The 17,500-nt window shown below is 44.0% G+C and overlaps 1 long non-coding RNA gene across 1 annotated transcript in view; it reads left to right on the plus strand.

The window, feature by feature from the left end:
• The window catches only part of LOC134455166 (uncharacterized), a 19,859-nt gene extending 4,774 nt beyond the window's left edge, over window positions 1-15,085 (plus strand). Inside the window, exons 2-3 of the long non-coding RNA XR_010036049.1 lie at window positions 7,419-7,534; window positions 14,863-15,085. This is a non-coding gene — a long non-coding RNA (uncharacterized LOC134455166). The remainder of the gene's footprint in view (window positions 1-7,418; window positions 7,535-14,862) is intronic.
• Window positions 15,086-17,500: the final 2,415 nt, after the last annotated feature.

Consider the following 17,500-nt stretch of genomic DNA (forward strand, 5'->3'; position numbering starts at 1 on the left):
CTCCTCTCCTCTCCTCTCCTCTCCTCTCCTCTCCTCTCCTCTCCCTCCTCTCCTCTCCTCTCCTCTCCTCTCTCTCCTCTCCTCCCCTCCCCTCTCCTCTCCTCTCCTCTCCTCTCCTCTCCTCTCCTCTCCTCTCCTCTCCTCTCCTCTCCTCACCGCAGCTCTGTCTCCTCTCCTCTCCACTCCACTCCTCTCCTCTCATCTCCTCTCCTCTCCTCTCCTCATCCTCTCCTTTCATTTCCTTTCGTCTCCTCTCCTCTCCTCTCCTCTCCTCACCGCAGCTCTCTGCTCCATTTTGTTGCGTAATTGCAGTGTTTGTTTACCCAGAGCCAGAGAACCTGCTGAAAGACTCAGGAGGTGTCACTTCATTTGAATCATCTCCTCATCTTTTTTTTTTTTGAATCATCTCCACACGGCTTTTCTTTCTCTCTTCTTTTCTTTACCTCTCTTTCTTTCTTTCTTTCTTTTTTTTTGCATTACATCGCGGGATGAGTTTTAATTAAAGACGATGGCGCCCAGGAAACCGTAAATCTCTGGCATGACGCGGGGCCCTGTTCTTGTTTTGGCTCTGCCCCATGGTAATTGGCACCTCCCTGACATATAATTCTTGGTAAATGTCGGCATTGACATTGTTCACCCTTTTTTATGCTTCCCGAACATTTTAAACCTTCTTTCTTGGCCCAAGACGGGCGGAATGTGGTTAATAGACCTATGACACTGTCAGCGTGGGTGTAGCACAGGCAAAAATATTGCAACAAAAATGTCGTATAAATCTGGGCATTTACGTTACTGACTTTTATGTTTCGTTAAACCTTATACCTTCCTTTTCATTCGATCAGAATGTAGTCCGAAGAGTGGCACTCATCAGACTGTAAAAGTACATCCCCTAAACTAGCAACATATGCATAAATCCATTTGTACCATATATCCATATCCATTTGTACCATAGTTGATGTGTATGTGCCCTCCACTTATTTCTGCTGGAAGAACAGAATACATAATTGAAGTGACTCTTAGTTAAGGCAAAGTGCCAATGCGCCCACATTTATTTCCCCATGCTCATGAGGCCCAGGAGCTTGATTTTAGTTTAGCATGTCAGTCTACTATTTCACCTATCCCATCACCTAGACAGATCCCCCACTGTGTGCATTACACAATCAGAGTTGTGCTGTAGAATTGCTGTTAAAGCACTGTGGGTATTTTAGCCCTCCGCTATGCTGTAAAATGCACATGTCAACAACTCGGATTAAATTAAATATCAAAGCCCTTGAGTGAGCCAGGCAGGCTGGCAGCAGCAGCAGAGGAGGCTGTAAATAGTAATAAAGTGCATTATGATTTCATATGATTTCATACATGCTGTTTACTGTTACTGCTACTCTGCGAGCTCCCTCGTTGCGCACCTGTTCATGCTGTATGCTGGTCTAACAAGGCCTCGACTGGCAAGGCTGGACTGGGGGAGAAAAAGGGCCCGAGCACTTTTGGTTTAAAGGGGCGCCTCATAATTAGCGGCGCAGAACTGACTAACTGGTGGGCCCTGCACCCTTGTGGGCCCCTATTTTCAGAAATGTAAAAATAAAATAATATATATATATAGATATTTTTTTACATTTCTGAAAGTAGGGCCCCACGAGGGTGCAGGGCCCACCGGGAAAAGCCCGTTATGCCAGATGGCCAGTCTGATGACTGGTAATCTGGCACACAGGGCATTTTCTCGGTGGGGCGCCAGTCCCCAGGGGCCATGCTGTTTGTTTGTTTGTTTGCTTTATTTTCGCTTAAATATTGGCAATCACTTTAGATATGGCGGCCCATTGGTCTAATTTTAATATAAACAGTGGACTGGGCTGTAATATGTATGACGTTCAACTGTTTAAATCACATTTGAGTTTTTCTTTTACGTCACACATGTAAAAATGTTATCTTCCTGACATATTGCGTCGAAACATGTCAGGTAAAAGATAAAACTTTTACATGTCTGAAGTAAAAGAAAAACTACAATGTGAGTGGACTGGGCTAATCATAATGTCGTAGAAAAACAGGGTGCTGTGTGTAGGGCTGGTCTATGACAAAAATGCATGGGCTGTTTGTTGATCCCTGTCTAGCCTTGAACAAGGCCATATTCCGTTGCCCCTGCAGCCCCTGCGGTGTACGAGAGACTGAACACTCCCAAGGACTGTAGTCTAGTTCAACCCCTGCAGTGCCTTCGCAACTGAACACTCCCAAGTACCGTACTGTAGTGCCAGAATGAAGGGCTCAGTTCGAGGGAGTCTGGACTCCTGAAAAAAAAAAACGCAATGCAACGGTATGCATGTTCTCCCCTCCGGTCATTGTTTATTTGGATCTGTGTAAGAGAGAGTGTGTAAGAGAGAGTGTGTAAGAGAGAGTGTGTAAGAGAGAGTGTGTATTTGATGTTAAGGAGAAGGGTGGGGTGCTGAAGGGTGGGGCGCTCTACCTCCACACATAGACACAGACACACACACGCACACACGCACACACACACACACACACACACACACACACACACACGCACACGCACACACGCACACACACACACACACACACACACACACACACACACACACACACACACACACACACACACACACACACACACACACTGTCTCTACACCACCCCCTGATGGTTGAGTCAAATTGATTACCTGTCTCCATATGCATCAGCCAGTGAAGCCTCCCCCCCAAATCCCCATCTCTCCCCCATGCCTAAGCCCACGGTGCCCACAGCATGGAGTTAGTGTACAATTACATATAGTTTAATATATCTGCCCAACACCTTTAAACAAGCATCACCACTCCGCAAGGTGATCCGTCTTCCCCAGCCGTTCCCTCCATTGTACATCTTGATAGCCCCACATTGCTCCCAGCCATGTTTAAGCATTAAATAGTGTATTATTATTTCACATAAATCAAGGCTGGTGGATGTGTGATGGTGGTGGTGGTGGATGGTGGTGGTGGTGATGGGTGGGTGTGAATGGTAGATGGTTGGGGAGGGTTCATAAATTTTGCATTTCTTACAGACAGTATTTTAAAAGGGCCTCCACTACACTGAGCATGTTGGAATTCCAGGAGAAGGCACATGAGATTCTATCGTCTCCCTCCCCCCCTATATGGTGGATTGACATTTCTACTTTTGAATGCTGACAACTTTTCACTAAAAGAACACGGCGGACTGTGTGAACGAAGTCCAAACGGCTCTTTGCAGATGTTGTCTGTATCTAGAGTTGATAGTGGAAGCCAAACCAGATGGGCCGCAGTTCTGTTGTGTCTGAATATGCTTCATCACCATGGCGATGTTGCTGTTGTGCTGTTGTAACAAGTAATGGGCTACATTTCATCGTTTCTGGAGGAGGTTTGTTGTTGGCCAGGTAGCGGCAGCAGTAGTAGTAGTAGTAGCTGCCTGCTTTGGACTGTGTGAACTGTTACTGTCGATAGTCGGGCAGTTGGTTTTCAGCAGAGGTTACAGAACCTCTCTTTCACTTTAGTCTTTAAGGAAATGACTTCATCCAGGAAGCCCGCTGTCAGCACCACACATGAGCACGGATAAAATGTTTTAGTCGTTGTGACAAAAGTCGTTTTTCACCGTCCGCCTCAAATTGACTGGAAACATAAACAAAGGACAGGGAAGGAAATTGAAAAATAACTTGTTATTATTTCGCCAGGAACATTTCACACATCTTTTTAAAAAGTGCATACAGCTTGAATTGTTTTTTCCCCTCCATAATATACGTTTCCATTGAGATGGGGCCACAAGATAATATTGATTTGATTTCACTATTACAGTTGGAGAGTTGGAGTTTGGAAAGATAAAAGGTATATTTTTTAAGGTCGCCTTCTTTTTTTCCAATAGGTTGAATTAATTTAACGGTTGTCTCGTAGCAAAAACATTCACGATACTTATGATCCATTGCTTTCATAAGTGCAACTGCAACAGTAAACTTAGTTTTCACACCGGTATGCTTTTTCACACGGCCGATATGCGCAACTGTAATAGACCCAACCGGCCTGGGGGCACCGGAGTTTCAACAAACGTCAGTACTGTAAAAAGTCCAGTAAAAGTTATTGCTGTTGAATTGATGCCAGCACGGTAGAGTAAATGATGAGGCTAAAAAAAGGCGCAAATATGCTTTTGAACTAGTTTGTACTTGAAGACGACCTACCTCCTGCCCCAGTGTCTTACTATAGGATTTGGTTTCTTTTTTTTTTTTTAACTAGCATGAAATGGAGAAATATGCTAAAGGTGACATAGTTATACTCATTGTCAAATTAACACCTCCATATTATTACGGCTGTGTTGTTCACGGCGAAGACAAACCACATTTATGAAATGTCACCTATTTTTTTTTTTTTTCGTTTAAATGTGATTCATTTATGTAGTTGAAGAAATTGTTTTATGGGCCATGTGAATTCATTATGCATGAACAGCAATGCCCTGGGGGGTGGGGGAGTGGGGGGTGGACACACCTCCCCACAGAGCAGGGGCATGTTAGACCTGTGTATGACAGCAGAACCCAAAACAAAAGACTATTTTCAAGGCAGAGTTTCAAGTTCGAGGTGATAAAGTAGGCATAGGTGACATGAGAGAACTGCGGCCTGTGTGTGTGTGTGGAACCTGTGTGTGTGTGTGTGTGTGTGTGTGTGTGTGTGTGTGTGTGTGTGTGTGTGTGTGTGTGTGTGTGTGTGTGTGTGTGTGTGTGTGTGTGTGCGTGTGTGTGCGTGCGTGCGTGCGTGCATGCAAGTGTGTGTGTGTGTGTGCGTGCATGCATGTGTTTATGAAGTGTGCGTGCGCACGCGTGTATGCAAGTGTGTGCGTGTGTATGTGTGTGCGTGCATCTGTATGTGTATGCATGCAAGGATGTATTCTCTGTGTATGTGTGTGTGCGCATGCAAGCTTGTGTGTGTCTGTGCATATGTGTGTGTGTGTGTGTGTGTGTGTGTGTGTGTGGTGTATGTGTGCGTGCGTGCATACATGCGTGCGTACGTGTGTGTGTGTGTGTGTGTGTGTGTGTGTGTGTGTGTGTGTGTGTGTGTGTGTGTGTGTGTGTGTGTGTGTGTGTGTGTGTGAGAGAGAGAAAGGGCTGCTCCCCTGTCTGTCTTTCCTCCAGTGTCCTGGGGGTGAATGCCTCTGCCTTGACATGTGCTTGGCAGGGTGATCTCTTCACATGTGCCGTACCGCACACTCCCCACACCACAACACAACACACCACACCACTTGCATTGCATCGCACGAATGTGTGTGTGTGTGTGTGTGTGTGTGTGTGTGTGTGTGTGTGTGTGTGTGTGTGTGTGTGTGTGTGTGTGTGTGTGTGTGTGTGTGTGTGTGTGTGTGTGTGTGTGTGTGTGTACTGTGCGCTCCTCACACCACAAAACACTGCACGAATGTTTGTGAGCGTGTGTGTGCGTGTGTGTGTGTGCATGTGTGTGTGTGTGTGTGTGTGTGTGTGTGTGTGTGTGTGTGTGTGTGTGTGTGTGTGTGTGTGTGTGTGTGTGTGTGTGTGTGTGTGTATATGTGCGTGTATGTGTGTGTGTGTGCAGGTATGTGTGTGTGTGTACTGTGCGCTCCCCACACCTCAACGCACTGCACAAATGTGTGTTTGCGTGTGTGTGTGTGCATGCAGGTGTGTGTGTGTGTGTGTGTACTATCCGCTCCCCCACAGCACACCACTATGCACCGCACTTATGGCTCTGCTGCTTTGGTATGTCACTCTCTCTCTCTTGATCACCCCATCGCCACAGCACAGACTGACTTCTCCCTCGTCTTCTTTTCTCCCAGAGAGATGTAGGACACATGCAGCCGAGGCGGGCGGGCGGGCGGGCGGGCGGGCGGGAAGTAATATCCCTCGGAGGGTAAACGCAAGGTTAACCAGAATAAACACAAGCCAGACACCTTCTGTTAAAACCTGTCCACATTTTTTCACGCTTCACAATCGGCAGACGTTTTTTTTTTCTTCTTCTTCTTCTTGTCTCCCCTCTCTCTTTTTTAAAAGATAGTCTGCAGATACATTGAACTGCAGGTCCTCAATGTCAGCCAAAGATGTCCGCTTGCTGTGTTTGTCTCACGGACGGTGCACCGTTGAACGCATTTCACCTCATGCAAAACAAAGCCAACGATAAAAAAACCTGCAAAGCAAACGCCAAAAACACTTTCAAATTAAGCCAAAATAAGTATCGTCGTTAATTTCAAAAGAATCTATCCATCATTAAGTGGTGGGTAGATCATTTCTCCTGGATGTCTCTTGTTAGCCCTTTGAAGAGGCTCTTTGAGCCCTGTTGATGCATGTCACTGCAGCTGAATACTGGACAGCATCCTGTGATGAATTGTTTTGCGGTGCACCACTTCAAACGCGCGGGGAGGTGAATATACAGTCGAGTGTCTTAAATGAGCTCTCTTGTGTACTCAAACACAAAGCCGTAATTGTTAAGGGTGTGTGTGTGTGTGTGTGTGTGTGTGTGTGTTTGTTAAGGGTGTGTGTGTGTGTGTGTGTGTGTGTGTGTGTGTGTGTGTGTGTGTGTGTGTGTGTGTGTGTGTGTGTGTGTGTGTGTGTGTTGTGTGTGTGTGTGTCTGTGTGTGTGTTGCTGTGTGTGTGTGTGTGTGTGTGTGTGTGTGTGTGTGTGTGTGTTTGTTAAGGGTGTGTGTGTGTGTGTGTGTGTGTGTGTGTGTGTGTGTGTGTGTGTGTGTGTGTGTGTGTGTGTGTGTGTGTGTGTATGTATGAGAGAGAACCTTTTGACCCCACCTTAAAGGCTTCTGAGGGTCTGTGTGTGCAAAGAGATCAGGCTGGTGTGTGTCTAAAGGCTTGTAGCAGTCATCACAGTGTATTTAGATGAGAGATGTATGACTGTGTTTTGGGAGTTGGTGAGGAGCAGGTTTGGAATTCAAGTGGAGAGAGAGAGAGAGAGAGAGAGAGAGAGAGAGAGAGAGAGAGAGAGAGAGAGAGAGAGAGAGAGAGAGAGAGAGAGAGAGAGAGAGAGAGAGAGCGAGCTGTCTCTCTGCCCGCATGTGGATTTGCTTTAAGCGTTGCGCAACATGCACCTCTGCAAATGAACGTGTGCCCCGTGAGGACATGTAAACAAGCGTGGACGCATGGAAACACACACACACACACACACACACACACACACACACACACACACACACACACACACACACACACACACACACACACACACACACACACACACACACACACACACACACACACACACACACACCACCATAAACAACACCACACCACCTCTTAACAGATCTGAAGCAACACAACACGCCATTTAAACAGCAGAGTCTCTCTTTTTCTTCTTTCCCCTCTTATCTTCTGCTTCCTTTTTGCCCCATGGTGAAACATTTCTTGGCATGCATGATATCATTTAACTTTGATTTCCCTCTCTCTCTCTCTCTCTCCCCTCTGCAGGACGGCGTCGCGAGATGGTTCCAATTTCCAGAGCCATTCCCCAATTTTCGAGTCCGATGAGAGACAACACATGCGAGCGACGACTGTGTCTCACTAAAGTGAGTGAGGAGGCATGGGTAAGTGACGGCTTAAAATGCCGCTTTAGATAAAAAACAAGCGATTCTTGCTGATGATAAGAAGTTTTGAGGGACAGGAAGCTGTGGGCTGTGTGTTTCTGTGTGTGTTTTGAGGGTGTGTGTGTGTATGTGTGTGTGTGTGGATTGAAATGTATCCTCTGTGTCTACTTAAGGAGTAGATGTGACATATTATTGGCTGTAAAAGATTAAATGTGTCTGCTTGTAAGATATGATTATGGACATGATTACAAAAAAGTTTTTGTTGTACAATAAAGCTCTTTGATGTTGTTTTGTAACACTGAACAGAGTTGTAAAACACACAAGACATATTTGCTAAGACTTTATTTTTGTGTATTTTTGCTATACTGCTAGTTTTATGTGTATACTGTATGTATTAATGTCTATGTGAATGGTTGAATCTATTCCACTACTCTTCAGACTTTCGAAATGTGACAGCGTGAAAAGATAAATACAGGGAATTATTTCTGTTCATGTCGTGGGAATGTCACTTTAAAAAAAAAAAAATGTCTCCTGCGAATTTAGTATCCTGTGCAACCATTAATTCTCTCACCCTTTTTAATATTTAAAATCCAAGAATCCAAATCCCCTTACGCTCCCCTTAATACCTTATGTGAACATTAAGCCAGTTGTGTAGCTACGTGGTGACATATATGGCTAGTCTGAACCATGTCTGCCAGGTGCTTGCTCATATATACAAATTTGCCAAATAAAATACTGAGGCTCAGAGATATTTTCTTATGCAAAGACTGAAATAATTGCAAACAAAAGCCAGATTCACATAATTGTAAACAAAAATGAAATGCACCTGTTTCTGTACATACATTCCCTTTACCTAACACACTAAAATTCAACACACTGTCTTATGACTACAAACATTATTGTAAATATGCAGTTTAAATGATCGATTTTACACATTTACCAGAAAGTGTAGGGAATTGTCTTGTTTGAAGCAATCCAAAGTGCATAAGCAAAGGGACTCTAAAGTAACTCTAAATTGAAATACTACATCAAGAACTAAGCAACTAAATTTAAAATGCACTGTGTAAATAATAGGACATGAAAAAGTAAATTAAAACTTTGGGACAATGTTCTGAAATCTCATATGATATACCAATATGATGTGCTCTGCTTTTGTTGTTTTTCAGTTTTTTTTTCTTCTTTATAGCGTGTTTTGTTTTTCAGATTCACATTTTCAGAATAGTTTCGGAGTTTGTTTTTTTATTAACCTTTTGACTTTGCAAAATAACTTTCATAGCCTACTACAAAAGCATTCTTCATCGTGTAGAAACAGCGAGATATGTAATCCTGTAACCAGTGTCTAAAACTGAAAGGGCTTCAGTCAATCCTCTCTTCATAACACATCTTCAGAGATCTTTGTCAGAGCCTTGTTTATGACGCTTGTTCAGTTTGCTAAGAAGCAATTGGATTTGTTTGTGAGGTGTCGAAATAGATTCAGCATACAGTAAGCAACCATAGAAACATGTAAATATATAGGACATCAAACATTTTGCATTGATCTATTCTGGCACTGGCAGCACCCCTGCTGCTGATGCAATGGGGAACAGGAACAGCACGTCCTCTTGGAGACGTCCTTTCAATTGCCTGCAAATGCAACCGATGCTGTGACTGCCAATTGATGAATAAATACAATGGGCTCCTAAAGCTTTATGTGGGTGGCTTTAGAGACATGAATGCACGCACACATGCGCGGAAGTGCGCACACACAGACACAGACACAGACACACACACACACACACACACACACACACACACACACACACACACACACACACACACACACACACACACACACACACACACACACACACACACACACACACACACACACACACACACACACACACAGACGCACACAGGTGATTTGTCCAGTCACACACTGTACTGTATGCACACATATGTATTATGAGTGCGAGAGAGCGGAAATGACAGAAGTAACTGTACCTTGACCGAAATACAAATGAAAGGAAAACAACAGGACCCAAAAATAGACAGATACAGAGGCAGACTTGCAAGCAAACAGATGAGTGGACAGGCAGACGGACAAAAAGGCAAGTAGACTGACAGAGAGACAGTGGGGTAGAGAAACAGACATGCATGCAAACAGACAGACAGGCAGGCAGTTGAGCAGAGAGAGAGAGAGGGAGAGGGAGAGGGAGAGAGAGAGAGAGAGAGAGAGAGAGAGAGAGAGAGAGTGAGAGAGAGAGAGAGAGAGAGAGAGAGAGAGAGAGAGAGAGAGAGAGAGAGAGAGAGAGAGGCATAGTAGGTTTGGGACGGATTACTGTGGGTCTGCTGGCAGTGACTGAGTGCTGCGTCTCTTTGTGTCTGTCTGACTGGGGCTGTGATGGATGCATCTCTCTCTCTCTCTCTCTCTCTCTCTCTCTCTCTCTCTCTCTCTCTCTCTCTCTCTCTCTCTCTGTGTGTCTGTCTGTCTGAGGACGTGATGGATGCACGTCAGACGAGCTCAGCGGCCCTCTACGACTCCCCGGTAATTGAAAACTGGGCTTTGTTGTCTGGGGACGCGTCCTCGGTAAAAATGGCCTCTCAAAAACAGGAAAAACCAATAGTGGGAATAGACCCCTGGACGTAATTAATTTCGGTGGGGGGTGGGGTTGTGCTTGGGCTTAGGTTGGTGGATAGAGGTGGTGGGGGAGGTATTGGGGGAGAGGAGGGGGCACTATTATTGCAGGAGGAAGAATTCTAATCAGTTGCAGATTCCTTCCTGTTTGGGTAGCGTGACCGTAACCAATTACAAGTGAACTTTGCGTTACAGTTCCACTTCCTGTGCAAGCCAAACAGTGAATGGTCAGTCGTGGGTATATGAGGCTGCGCTGCATGGTCTGTGTGTGTGTGTGTGTGTGTGTGTGTGTGTGTGTGTGTGTGTGTGTGTGTGTGTGTGTGTGTGTGTGTGTGTGTGTGTGTGTGTGTGTGTGTGTGTGTGTGTGTGTGTGTGTGTGTGTGTGTTTAGCTTACAGAGTCAGTAAGGAGCACAACAGAGGGAATGCCATTGACTGGACTCATGGGAGAGAGAGAGAGAGAGAGAGAGAGAGAGAGAGAGAGAGAGAGAGAGAGAGAGAGAGAGAGAGAGAGAGAGAGAGAGAGAGCGGGAGAGTGGGCAAGAGGGAAAGGTAGAGAGAGAGAGAGAGAGAGAGAGAGAGAGAGAGAGAGAGAGAGAGAATGTGCTTGTGTGTGAGATAGAGGGACGGGGGGAGAAGACAGAAGGAACGAAAGAAATAAAAGGGGGAAAAGAGAAAAAGAGATATAGTGAGATTGAGTTGATCTCAGGCCAGATGGCTTTCCATGGGGACTCATGAATGAGGAATTTAGTTAGGTGAAAGTACAAACAATAAATAAATAAATAAATAAATAAATAAATAAATAAATAGACAAACATGCAACATCTGCTTTAATCTTCGAATACTTAAATGCTACACATGTACCGTATCCGCCGGGATTTCTGTGGAACCGTTTTGGTTTTAATTCAATAACCTCTTGCGCAAAGCAGAAGGGGAAGAAAAAAAAATCATTTCTGACGATTATCTTGACTTGAATAAAATTTGAATTCATTTTGGTACCAAAGAAATGAGCAGGCGCAGCATGAAACCCACTTCCTCTCCAATTTCCTTCTCAAATCAGATTGGTGCAGAAAACATTCTGGAACCATATTCAGTAACTACATTTGAGCGCAGCGTTCAGAGAGTTAGACGTAATCTTGATTGAAATGACATTTACTACATCTTTTGTTTTCTTTTTTTCTTGCCTTTTACCTGCCTGCACAGGAAGTAATCCAGCAAACTGCTTTCGTTTGGGGGGTGGGGGGGGGGGGGGGGTTCGGAAACCACATATTATCTACTGTATAGACACAATAAACAGGAATGCACATACCCACACACACAACCACCCACCCATGCACCCACCCATGCATGCATGCACGCATGCACACACGCACGCACTCTCGCACGCACGCACACACGCTCGCACGCACGCACGCACGCACGCACGCACGCACGCGCACTTGTATCTGCGTGCACACACAAACGCACTCCGGGTGAATCAGGGTGCCCTTTCCCTGTCTTCCTGAAGAAGTCAGTTCATCTGGTTTTTAAACACACGGTAAATAAAAAGTCTATACCCAGTGCAGTCTGAAATCTCAGGAGTGAGAGCAAGGCAAGGGTGGGTGGGGAAGACCGAGCTGACCTGCCAGATCCAATCCTTCTGCTTTGATTTCCCTCAGCAAAACTGCCCTAATCTCTTGGAGGCCTGTTCCCAGGCAAGCTCTCCTCTTTCCTCTCTCCCTGGTCCCTAATAGTTATTTGCCTTCTATTAGTCTTGAGGTCTCACCCCTGAGGTATACCAGCCCTAATTCACTTTTGATATGATTGTTTAAATGATGGTGGAATTGTTAGCCATGCCACACAGGGACTTATACTGATTGGGCTTGTCTATGTGACATTGATTAATTCATTTTTTTCTTTCTCTCTTCTCTCCTTTTTCTCTCTTTCTTTCTTTTCTTTTTTTTACTGCTGAGTTTTCTCTGCCACTCATTTTCGTGATAGTAGCAGACGCAAACACACACACACACACACATGCGCGCGCACACACACACAGACACACACACACAGACACACACACACACACACACACACACACACACACACACACACACACACACACACACACACACACACACACACACACACACACACACACACACACACACACACACACACACACACACACACACACACACACACACACACACACAGCACAGCACAGGTTGACTCCACTCTCTGGGCTTCTTTGGACCTGTTATGAAGTGAAGCTTGACATGCAATTAAACTAAGAGTAAATAAGCCCCCTCAGACAACCTCAGACACGCCACTTATGATTCGCTCAGTCGCTCAGTTGCAAGCCTTCCTTCCTTCCATACCTCCTCCTTCTAGCCAGCTCTCAATTTAACCTCTGTGCCTCTGGATGGGGGGATATGCCACCAACAGATAATTATGTAATTAATAGCTCTGCATTAATTGCTGTTGTACGGAATTTGACCCTACAGCATTGAGTGAGAGAGAGAGAGAGAGAGAGAGAGAGAGAGAGAGAGAGAGAGAGAGAGAGAGAGAGAGAGAGAGAGAGAGAGAGAGAGAGAGAGAGAGAGAGAGAGAGAGAGAGAGAGAGAGAGGGAGAGAGAGAGACAGAGAGAGAGTGACAAATTCACTGAAAAATGATGTCTTCACTGTTCCTCCCCTCTCTGGCTGCGGTTTAGAAATTGGCTGCTACGTGTTGCTACTTTTCCACTTGTGGTTTAATGCAAATGATGAATTTAGATTTTTAGAAAAACGAAACTTTTTTTGCAGCATTTGCTGACATGTAATTTATTTTTGCTGTCATTGTTTTGCAACTTCAGATTTGGATAAATTGTTATATCACTGTAACAGAAGCATACAAAGTTATGTTTGCAATAAAACAAGCAGAAATTATTTGTACGAACAATGACTTGTGACGTTTTTATTGTGTTGATTTACAGTGTAAAGTAAACATAATGTCCTTAAAAGACACAGAAGATACATAAAAGGCACCACACACACACACTCACACACACACACACACACACACACACACACACACACACACACACACACACACACACACACACACACACACACACACACACACACACACACACACACACACACACACATGCAGACAGACATAGACATAGACACAGACACAAATTCTCTCTCTCTCTCTCTCTCTCTCTCTCTCTCTCTCTCTCTCTCTCACACACACACACACACACACACACACGCACACACACAGAGGCCGCATGACAAATGGCAGGGTGTTTGTGGGGTACATGGGATCCCAACTCGCTAAACTAATAGTGGCGCCAGAATCACCCCCCCTTGTCCCATCTATAGGATCGCTTTCAAAACAAACGCTATTCCTGCAAGAATTGATTCTGTTACATAGTACATTGATCACCTACATCGCCTGCAGAAAGGAGATGGCTTTACAAGCAATAAGATGAGAGACAATTATATTATTTTAGTGAAATAAGACAAAGTACAAGCCCTGAATGCCAATAGCGAGAACCCAAGCCCCTATTCTCTCTCTCTCTCTCTCTCTCTCTCTCTCTCTCTCTCTCTCTCTCTCTCTCTCTCTCTCTCTCTCTCTCTCTCTCTCTCGTTCCCTCTCTCTTTTTTTTCTTCTTCTTTCACCTCCCTATGTTTGTGTGCTCCATTCTCAAGTGGCACGATAATCCAGTAAACTTCACAGCCACTGTTTCCTCCATGCAATCAGGATGTGCAGGCTCACCCGTGATTGCGTTCATTTGTAAAACCATCCAAGCCAAAATTGAACCCCAAGGCTGATAAACTATAAAGATGCTGATCTGGGAGGAGGGAGGTAAACAGACGCGCCACCCGGGGCCACGAGGTGTCAAGGATACATCCACAAGACCAATGGCCTTGTATACCTTATTCCAAACTGCTGTGGACGACTGGAATACCAAAAAAACAGGGGAGCGGAAAATACAACTGCAAAAAAAATACAGCAAGCAAAGAAAACAGAGAAACAGAGAAATGAGAAGAAAAAGAGGAAAGAGAGAGAGAAAGAAGAGGGGTGTCCATTTGTCTTGCCTTCCAATTATAGTAAATTTACAACTAGCATATTTATAATTTTGAGGTGCTCACAGGGAACCTCATTATATTCAGTTTATTCATTCCATGAATGCCTTTTATGAAGCTACACACCTTTTTTATTACTGATCCCCAGGGTTTAATGTTTAATTTTTTTTCTCTTCCTGAAACCAAGGTAGAGGCTTATTTGAAATCTGCCAGAACATGAGCTTAATAAAACAGCAAATTACTCGGCGCCCAAGACAAAATACAACTTGCTCAAATGTTCATCTTTGCTACATAACAATAATTACTCCACCGACTCTCCAGACAGTTCCAATGTTATTGCTTCAGCAGGGAAAGTTTACATTAAGTAATAATAGAAACGCTGCCGTCATCAATATCAATAAAACACAAAATATGAAGACTTCTTCAGCACACTTGAGTAAATATTAATTTCTCTAAAACAATCACATATCACAAAAATGGATTGGTAATTATTTGCTCATTTTGGTAAAAGACGCTCTCCAAAGCACACAAAGGAAATTGCAACGGATTAGTAAATTTATCTTATTAAACCGCTGTGGTGTGCTTGAAACCTTTACTTTGGATGAAATTGAGTTGTGTGAAATGAGGAAAGGAGAGTTGAAACCCTACTTCTCCTTTTCCCAGGTCTTGTGGCCCTTGTTCTAGAATGTCAGAGATGTCATAAAGAAGAGACAAATTCCAGAGGGATTGTGAATGGGACGATTGAAGAGCCGCTATGATTGACAGGCCTTCCTCTCCCTGCGTGCCCTGGGGCTGATTGACAATGCGCTTCATCTCACATTTTGGGACCGAGCTAATCCAGTAAATTCCTACCAGACGCTTGAGCATCTCAGTGGAGGCAGCTCTGTTCCAGGTGGAGTTTTCGGGCGGGGGGTGCCCAAAATAAATATGTTTTTCCATCTGTGTGTGTCTCTGAAACAAACTAAATATAATTAAGTGTGAGTGTATAATTAAGTAAGTTAAGAAAGTACTCTTTCCGGAATAAATTAATATGAAGACTAATTACATGTGGGAATTATCATCCTGTTGTGGTGATGATGAATATTTTCATAGGTGTCTCAATATGGTGCCAGTCTGAAATTGGATCACTTAAGTGGAACAATTGATCTCTTGCCAAGTTTAATAATTAATTTATGTTGCGAAGTTCTAGCTCCCGAAAAGACCTTTTTCTGAAATACCTTCAGTTATTTAAAGCGTGACCTTGCTCTTTTATTCCTTTTCAAAGACTCAAACTTCTGTTGGTAGTACGTAGGTGTGAAAAAAGAAACCAAGACATTAATGACATAAAAGACCCCCCACCATCACTACCTTTAATTGGCTTTAATTACCATAAGGAACGTACCAATTGTGGCTTCCCTTAATGTAGGTTGTAGATTAACAAGTAGAACATATACTGTCATCATTAATCTTCATTTAGAGAATGGAATGCACCAAGTCTGGGGTGCATTTCTCGAAACGATAGCTGCTTACTATGTTAGCTTACTTTGTTGTTTGCAATACAATTTCCCATTGGCAACTACCCAAGTTGCTAACAGGCTAACAACTATGCTTTTGAGAAATGCACCCCTGTTTTGTTTTGTTTTGTTTTGTTTTAGGTTGTGGTCAGCATGACTCATCAAGGAGAGGAGGTGGGGGTCGGGTGGGGTTGGAGTGGTGTGTGCAGCAAACAAATAAATGTTTTTTATGAGATATCAAACCTCATTCACATGTTTGATTGCACGTTTGACTGAACATAATGATTTTAATAACAATGTGTGTGTGTGTATGTGTATGTGTGTGTGTGTGTGTGTGTGTGTGTGTGTGTGTGTGTGTGTGTGTGTGTGTGTGTGTGTGTGTGTGTGTGTGTGTGTGTGTGTGTGTGTGTGTGTGTGTGTGTGTGTGCGCGCACGTGTGTGTGTGTGTGTGTATCTATTTCCCCTCTGCTGTGCATATGTGTGTGTGTATACATGTGTAGTGTGCGTGCATGTGTATTTGCATACTTCTGCGCAGGTGTGTATCTGTGTGTGTGCATGCATTTGAGCGTCTGTATGTGAGTGAGTGTGTGTGTGTATGTGTGTGTGTGTGTGTGTGAACATGTGTCTGAGATGAGAAAGAGATGTGCCTGAAACAAAGCCACATTCCAGCAGTCAGTCTGCAGAGGCAAAGCAAAGGTAACGCAGATGATTCTCACACGCCGCCTGCCCTCCCCCGAGAGACCGCTCTCTTCCACCCTGGCCTTCATATTTAACAGCTGGGCGATAAAGAAAAACAGCACAGGTAGTTGAGTCGCAATATAAACTGAACTGGCAGCAGCACTAATATGACTTGAGAAGAACATTCCAGCATAAATGTTTAACCAGTTCAGTTTTAATGGGTCTGCCACATTTTTTTTAAAGACGACAACTGAGCAAGAGTTGGGATTTCTCTCTCTCTCCCCTCTCTCTTTCTCTCTTTCTCTCTCTCACTCTTTCTTTGACACACACACACACACACACACACACACACACACACACACACACACACACACACACACACACACACACACACACACACACACACACACACACACACACACACACACACACACACACACACACACACACACACACAAGGAGAGAAGCCGATGTGGTGTGTCTGAACCTGTAGAGATGTGTTAGTGCTCTCATAAATACTGACTGGGCCCTAACTGTTGTCTGTTGAGATTAATTCTCTCTTTCACACTCCTCTCTCTCTCTCTCTCTCTCTCTCTCTCTCTCTCTCTCTCTCTCTCTCTCTCTCTCTCTCTCTCTCCCCGTGTCCTGTACGGGTCTGTTTGTAATGTGTCACCACTGGGTGTCTGTCTGTCTCTAATGGAAACCCTCTAATGGAATTACAACATGTTTTAGTTTGCGCCAGCTATACAGTCAGTACACCTGAAATGTATCCAACATTACCAAAGACAACACTAAAGGCTACAGTGTAACGTGTATGTAGTAATGTGACCCGTGACTTAATTGTCTGTACATTTGAAAGCGAAGGACTGTCTCTGTTGGCTCTTTTATGTTGTAGAGAGGGCCTTTTTAGTCACACATACTCTCCTCTCCATTTTGCTCTCAAAGAAATCCTCCAAATTGAGAATTCAGTAATTATTCTTTAATGATAACGATCGGCTTTTTTATTCTTTCAACATCACCTCAAAGAGGGCTACAAAGTGAAGAATGATTCATATTTAGTTATACAAAATTCATAGTTGACTCATTATTTTTTGACAGAGCCAATACATCTGTCACATTGTGGCTTTTAT

This window comes from Engraulis encrasicolus, chromosome 9 (genome assembly GCF_034702125.1).
Source record: "Engraulis encrasicolus isolate BLACKSEA-1 chromosome 9, IST_EnEncr_1.0, whole genome shotgun sequence".
Taxonomy (NCBI): domain Eukaryota; kingdom Metazoa; phylum Chordata; class Actinopteri; order Clupeiformes; family Engraulidae; genus Engraulis; species Engraulis encrasicolus.